Genomic DNA, 8,629 nt, shown 5'->3' with positions numbered 1-8,629 from the left:
GTTTTCATAAAATAGTCCCTAGGGCACGATAGCTGCTAACATTGCTGTTTTAGAAGCCTTGCTCTGTTTGTAAATGAGGTAAATTGTCTTATGTGAATAGTGAGAATGATACAAAGTCCTGGTTGTGCAAGTGTCTCTATGAAGGGAGCAGCTGGCCCTTCCTACAGAATTTCCTTCTGTAGCCTGAGTCACAAAGTCAGCACTTGTAGCTCTACTGGCTGCCTTTATCTTCTGCATAATGGATCTGAAGGTTGCATTCACAGTGTTAATGAGTAGTAACTCCAGTGGCCATGGCTGGCACCAAAAATAGAATGTTGATCATTACCTTTGGTCTTAAAGAATGAGTAGCACAGAATGCCTGTGTCCCACCCTACATGAGGCCTTTTCTCCCCTGCAGAGCAAATTGGCATCTTTCTTTGACTTCTTTCAGAGAACGGGTTTCCAAGCCAGCCATGAGTAGCCTCTGGAGCTTTTTCTGAGCCAGACCCTGGTGGGGCATTGGGCTCTGTTCTATTCTGAAAAGAGTAGTTGGCATACAGAAAGAATGAGTTTATTTGTAAACCACAATCACATAAATATGAAGGAAAACACAATGTCTGCCAGCAATGTCTTTGACCTGTGTGTGGAATACACTAGCAAGCAGTGGAATAAACTAGAACCATTGGTGTCAGAGCTGGAAGGGCCTTCAGCGTCATAAGGGCCAAGTCCACAATGATGAACAAGAATAAGCAACCTCCCGAAGGCCATTCCACCATTCAGTGAAAGATCTGGTCACTTCTAACTAACTCCAGTCCAGGTGGCTTTCTATTGAACCAGAGACCCTCAGTTCCCTGACTTGTAAGAGAGAACAATACCTGTCTGGCAGGATGCCCATAATGACTAAGTGGGTTAGCATCTATGCAAGTACCTCACACAAAAATAGGCCCCAAGTAAATGTTTAATAATGTTTCTCTTATCAGATTAAAACCCTGGAGCTTTACTTCCCTCATCATTGTCCATTCTCACCATGATCAGTGCTGATGCTACACTCTTTCCATGTATGCAAAACCTGTTGTGATGCTGGACGCATCACAGTTATGAGTTTCTGCCCCAGGGTTCATTGATGGCACAAAAGTTGAATTAACCCATATAGAAAATGGTCTCTTTAAAAAAATATTTTTATATCAACTTTTCCACTTCCATAATATAAAGTACAATGGACCACACAGGCAGGACAAACGCACAGCCTTTTGACTTAAGGTTTGTTTGACTTGTAGAGCCTTCCTCAGCTCAGATATTCAAGGAGTCTCACTATTCTCAGGAGCATTTTTGTGTCCATTGCATTCCCAATTAAAAGAAACCAACTTCGGAACTCAGGAATTTCATTTCAATACCCAAGGAAAGAAATTCTCAATTTCTTTTCCATTAGTGGAATCAATAACTAATAGGAAGATAACCAAAGCTTTATCATGTAGATTTAGTTTATAGGACAGCTCCTAAGGCTTGTCATTACAACTTTGAGAAAACAGTGTATGTATGCTTATTCTGTATGCTGTGTCCTCATAAGGGTATACAGGTAATTTGAATAATAGCATACCAAGGATGGTGCATAGAAAATGCAGGCAATTAGGGGGTGGAGCCAAGATGGCCGAATAGGAACAGCTCCGGTCTCCAGCTCCCAGCCTGAGCGACACAGAAGACGGGTGATTTCTGCATTTCTGCTTGAGGTACCAGTTTCATCTCACTAGGGAGTGCCAAACAGTGGGTGCAGGACAGTCGGTGAAGCGCACTGTGCGCGAGCCGAAGCAGGGCGAGGCATTGCCTCACTCGGGAAGCACAAGGGGTCAGGGAGTTCCTTTTCCTAGTCAAAGAAAGGGGTAACAGACGGCACCTGGAATATCGGGTCAGTCCCACCCCACTACTGCGCTTTTCCAACGGGCCTGGAAAACGGCACACCAGGAGACTGTGTCCCGCACCTGGCTCGGAGGGTCCTATGCCCACGGAGTCTCACTGATTGCTAGCACAGCAGTCTGAGATCAAGCTGCAAGGCAGCAGTGAGGCTGGGGGAGGGGCACCCACCATTGCCCAGGCTTGCTTAGGTAAACAAAGCAGCCAGGAAGCTCCAACTGGGTGGGGCCCACCACAGCTCAAGGAGGCCTGCCTGCCTCTGTAGGCTCCACCTGTGGGGGCAGGGCACAGACAAACAAAAATTCAGCAGGAACCTCCTCAGAATTAAATGTCCCTGTCTGACTGACAGCTTTGAAGAGAGTAGTGGTTCTCCCAGCACACAGCTGGAGATCTGAGAATGGACAGACTGCCTGCTAAAGTGGGTCCCTCACCCCTGAGCAGCCTAACTGGGAGGCATCCCCCAGTAGGGACAGACTGACACCTCACTTGGCCGGGTACTCCTCTGAGACAAAACTTCCAGAAGAACTATCCGACAGCTGAATTTGTGGTCTCATGAAAATCTGCTGTTCTGCAGCCACCGCTGCTGACACCCAGCCAAACAGGGTCTGGAGTGGACCTCTAGTAAACTCCAACAGACCTGCAGCTGAGGGTCCTGTCTGGTGGAAGGAAAACTAACAAACAGAAAGGACATCCACACCAAAAACCCATCTGTGCATCACCATCATCAAAGACCAAAAGTAGATAAAACCACAAAGATGGGGAAAAAACAGAGCAGAAAAGCTGGAAACTCTAAAAAGCAGAGCACCTCTCCTCCTCCAAAGGAATGCAGTTCCTCACCAGCAACGGAACAAAGCTGGATGGAGGATGACTTTGAGGAGTTGAGAGAAGAAGGCTTCAGACGATCAAACTACTCTGAGCTACGGGAGGAAATTCAAAACAATAGCAAAGAAGTTAAAAACTTTGAAAAAAAATTAGAAGAATGGATAACTAGAATAACCAATGGAGAGAAGGGCTTAAAGGAGCTGATGGAGCTGAAAGCCAAGTTTCGAGAACTACGCGAAGATTGCAGAAGCCTCAGTAGCAGATGCGATCAACTGGAAGAAAGGGTATCGCTGATGGAAGATGAAATGAATGAAATGAAGCGAGAAGGGAAGTTTAGAGAAAAAAGAATAAAAAGAAATGAACAAAGCCTCCAAGAAATTTGGGACTATGTGAAAAGACCAAACCTACGTCTGATTGGTGTACCTGAAAATGACAAGGAGAATGGAACCAAGTTGGAAAACACTCTGCAAGATATTATCCAGGAGAACTTCCCCAATCTAGCAAGGCAGGCCAACATTCAGATTCAGGAAATACAGACAACGCCACAAAGATACTCCTCGAGAAGGGCAACTCCAAGACACATAATTGTCAGATTCACCAAAGTTGAAATGAAGGAAAAAATGTTAAGGGCAGCCAGAGAGAAAGGTCGGGTTACCCACAAAGGGAAGCCCATCAGACTAACAGCTCATCTCTTGGCAGAAACTCTACAAGCCAGAAGAGAGTGGGGGCCAATATTCAACATTCTTAAAGAAAAGAATTTTCAACCCAGAATTTCATATCCAGCCAAACTAAGCTTCATAAGTGAAGGAGAAATAAAATACTTTACAGACAAGCAAATGCTGAGTGATTTTGTCACCACCAGGCCTGCCCTAAAAGAGCTCCTGAAGGAAGCACTAAACATGGAAAGGAACAACCGGTACCAGCCACTGCAAAAACATGCAAAATTGAAAAGACCATCGAGGCTAGGAAGAAACTGCATGAACTAACAAGCAAAATAACCAACTAACATCATAATGACAGGATCAGATTCACACATAACAATATTAACGTTAAATGTAAATGGGCTAAATGCTCCAATTAAAAGACACAGACTGGCAAACTGGATAAGGAGTCAGGACCCATCAGTGTGCTGTATTCAGGAAACCCATCTCACGTGCAGAGACACACATAGACTCAAAATAAAGGGATGGAGGAAGATCTACCAAGCAAATGGAAAACAAAAAAAGGCAGGGGTTGCAATCCTAGTCTCTGATAAAATAGACTTTAAACCAACAAAGATTAAAAGAGACAAAGAAGGCCATTATATAATGGTAAAGGGATCAATTCAACAAGAAGAGCTAACTATCCTAAATATATATGCACCCAACACAGGAGCACCCAGATTCATAAAGCAAGTCCTCAGTGACCTACAAAGGGACTTAAACTCCCACACAATAATAATGGGAGATTTTAACACCCCACTGTCAACATTAGACAGATCCTCGAGACAGAAAGTTAACAAGGATATCCAGGAATTGAACTCAGCACTACACAAAGTGGACCTAATAGACATCTACAGAACTCTCCACCCCAAATGAACAGAATATACATTTTTTTCAGCACCACACCACACCTATTCCAAAATTTACCACATAGTTGGAAGTAAAGCTCTCCTCAGCAAATGTAAAAGAACAGAAATTATAACAAACTGTCTCTCAGACCACAGTGCAATCAAACTAGAACTCAGGATTAAGAAACTCACTCAAAACCGCTCAACTACATGGAAACTGAACAACCTGCTCCTGAATGACTATTGGGTACATAATGAAATGAAGGCAGAAATAAAGATGTTCTTTGAAACCAACGAGAACAAACACACAACATACCAGAATCTGTGGGACACGTTCAAAGCAGTGTGTAGAGGGAAATTTATAGCACTAAATGCCCACAAGAGAAAGCAGGAAAGATCCAAAATTGACACCCTAACATCACAATTAAAAGAACTAGAAAAGGAAGAGGAAACACATTCAACAGCTAGCAGAAGGCTAGAAATAACTAAAATCAGAGCAGAACTGAAGGAAACAGAGACACAAAAAACCCTTCAAAAAATTAATGAATCCAGGAGCTGGTTTTTTGAAAAGATCAACAAAATTGATAGACCGCTAGCAAGACTAATAAGGAAGAAAAGAGAGAAGAATCAAATAGACGCAATAAAAAATGAAAAAGGGGATATCACCACCAATCCCACAGAAATACAATCTACCATCAGAGAATACTACAAACACCTCTACGCAAATAAACTAGAAAATCTAAAAGAAATGGATAAATTCCTCGACAAATACACCCTCCCAAGACTAAATCAGGAAGAAGTTGAATCTCTGAATAGACCAATAACAGGTTCTGAAATTGTGGCAATAATCAATAGCTTACCAACCAAAAAGAGTCCAGGACCTGATGGATTCACAGCCAAATTCTACCCGAGGTACAAGGAGGAACTGGTACCATTCCTTCTGAAACTATTCCAATCAATAGAAAAAGAGGGAATCCTCCCTAACACATTTTATGAAGCCAGCATCGTCCTGATACCAAAGCCTGGCAGAGACATAACCAAAAAAGAGAATTTCAGACCAATATCCTTGATGAACATTGACGCAAAAATCCTCAATAAAATACTGGCAAACCGAATCCAGCAGCACATCAAAAAGCTTATCCACCATGATCAAGTGGGCTTCATCCCTGGGATGCAAGGCTGGTTCAACATACTCAAATCAATAAATGTAATCCAGCATATAAACAGAACCAAAGACAAAAACCACATGATTATCTCAATAGATGCAGAAAAGGCCTTGGACAAAATTCAACAAGCCTTCATGCTAAAAACTCTCAATAAATTAGGTATTGATGGGACGTATCTCAAAATAATAAGAGCTATCTACGACAAACCCACAGCCAATATCATACTGAATGGGCAAAAACTGGAAGCATTCCCTTTGAAAACTGGCACAAGACAGGGATGCCCTCTCTCACCGCTCCTATTCAACATAGTGCTGGAAGTTCTAGCCAGAGCAATCAGACAGGAGAAGGAAATAAAGGGTATTCAATTAGGAAAAGAGGAAGTCAAATTGTCCCTGTTTGCAGATGACATGATTGTATATCTATCTAGAAAACCCCATCGTCTCAGCCCAAAATCTCCTTAAGCTGATTAGCAACTTCAGCAAAGTCTCAGGATACAAAATCAATGTACAAAAATCACAAGCATTCCTGTACACCAATAACAGACAGACAGAGAGCCAAATCATGAGTGAACTCCCATTCACAATTGCTTCAAAGAGAATAAAATACCTAGGAATCCAACTTACAAGGGATGTAAAGGACCTCTTCAAGGAGAACTACAAACCACTGCTCAATGAAATAAAAGAGGATACAAACAAATGGAAGAACATTCCATGCTCATGGGTAGGAAGAATCAATATCGTGAAAATGGCCATACTGCCCAAGGTAATTTATAGATTCAATGCCATCCCCATCAAGCTACCAATGGCTTTCTTCACAGAATTGGAAAAAACTACTTTCAAGTTCATATGGAACCAAAGAAGAGCCCGCATCGCCAAGTCAATCCTAAGCCAAAAGAACAAAGCTGGAGGCATCACGCTACCTGACTTCAAACAATACTACAAGGCTACAGTAACCAAAACAGCATGGTACTGGTACCACAACAGAGACATAGATCAATGGAACAGAACAGAGCCCTCAGAAATGATGCTGCATATCTACAACTATCTGATCTTTGACAAACCTGACAAAAACAAGAAATGGGGAAAGGATTCCCTATTTAATAAATGGTGCTGGGAAAACTGGCTAGCCATATGTAGAAAGCTGAAACTGGATCCCTTCCTTACACCTTATATAAAAATTAATTCAAGATGGATTAAAGACTTACATGTTAGACCTAAAACCATTAAAATCCTACAAGAAAACCTAGGCAATATCATTCAGGACATAGGCATGGGCAAGGACTTCATGTCTAAAACACCAAAAGCAATGGCAACAAAAGCCAAAATTGACAAATGGGATCTAATTAAACTAAAGAGCTTCTGCACAGCAAAAGAAACTACCATCAGAGTGAACAGGCAACCTACAGAATGGGAGAAAATTTTTGCAACCTACTCATCTGACCAAGGGCTAATATCCAGTATCTACAATGAACTCAAACAAATTTACAAGAAAAAAACAAACAACCCCATCAAAAAGTGGGCAAAGGACATGAACAGACACTTCTCAAAAGAAGACATTTATGCAGCCAAAAAGCACATGAAGAAATGCTCATCATCACTGGTCATCAGAGAAATGCAAATCAAAACCACAGTGAGATACCATCTCACACCAGTTAGAATGGCCATCATTAAAAACTCAGGAAACAACAGGTGCTGGAGAGGATGCAGAGAAATAGGAACACTTTTACACTGTTGGTGGGACTGTAAACTAGTTCAACCATTGTGGAAGTCAGTGTGGCGATTCCTCAGGGATCTAGAACTAGAAATACCATTTGACCCAGCCATCCCATTACTGAGTATATACCCAAAGGACTATAAATCATGCTGCTATAAAGACACATGCACACGTATGTTTATTGCGGCACTATTCACAATAGCAAAGAGTTGGAACCAACCCAAATGTCCAACAACGATAGACTGGATTAAGAAAATGTGGCACATATACACCATGGAATACTATGCAGCCATAAAAAAAGATGAGTTCATGTCCTTTGTAGGGACATGGATGAAACTGGAAAACATCATTCTCAGTAAACTATCGCAAGGACAAAAAACCAAACACTGCACGTTCTCACTCATAGGTGGGAATTGAACAATGAGAACTCATGGACACAGGAAGGGGAACATCACACTCCGGGGACTGTTGTGCGGTTGTGGGAGGGGGGAGGGACAGCATTAGGAGATATACCTAATGCTAAATGACCAGTTAATGGGTGCAGGAAATCAACATGGCACATGGATACATATGTAACAAACCTGCACATTGTGCACATGTACCCTAAAACCTAAAGTATAATAAAAAAAGAAAAAAAAATGAGATGAAGCAAAAAACGCTGGATGTAATTTTGATACTTATGTTTTCATTTAAATGATTTTCTTTATGATTTCTGCTTTAATCCAAGAGATTTTTTCAACTAAATTCAGACACAGAATTTTGAAAGTCATCTATTTATTATTTACTCGTTTTTTGTTGCTATTTTATCATAGTTTACTATTTGTTACACATTACTAAATGTTTTCTTATTGTTATTTTGATTTTTATTTTCCCCTGATTTAAAGGAAGAGAGGAGTACTCAGAATAAAAGTTATACTTAATCCAACATGGTTACAAAATAAATCTAAATTACACAATGCAAAGGTTTTACCTTTGTTTGTTTTTGTTGTTGTTTTAAAGCTTGAGAAAGGAGCTGGGCTTGGTGGCACATACCTGTAGTCCCATCTACTTGGGAAGCTGGTGGGAGGATTACTTGAGCGCAGGAATTTGACCTATGGCCACAGAGCAAGACCTTATCTCTGAAAAGAAAAAGAAATAAAGAAAAGCTTTAAAAAGGGTAGAAAAACAGATTGCTTACAAATGATAACAATCCAACCAACAGCAGACTAGCGGACTTCACATCAGCAGCAAGGGATTTCAAAGGACAATTAAAAAATCACTTCAAAGTGCTGAGGAAATATAACTTTTATTATTTTTTTTTTTTAGATGGTGTCTGGCTTTGTCGCCCAGGCTGGAGTGCAGTGGTGTGATCTCAGCTCACACTGCAAGCTCCGCATCCAGAGTTCATGCTATTCTCCTGCCTCAGCCTTCCCAGTAGCTGGGACTACAGGCCCCTGCCACCACGCCCAGCAAATTTTTTTGTATTTTTAGTAGAGACGGGGTTTCACCGCGT

This window comes from Symphalangus syndactylus, chromosome 18 (assembly GCF_028878055.3).
Source record: "Symphalangus syndactylus isolate Jambi chromosome 18, NHGRI_mSymSyn1-v2.1_pri, whole genome shotgun sequence".
Taxonomy (NCBI): Eukaryota; Metazoa; Chordata; class Mammalia; order Primates; family Hylobatidae; genus Symphalangus; species Symphalangus syndactylus.
The sequence above is the reverse complement of the archived record's forward strand: the minus strand, read 5'-3'. Positions refer to the sequence as shown.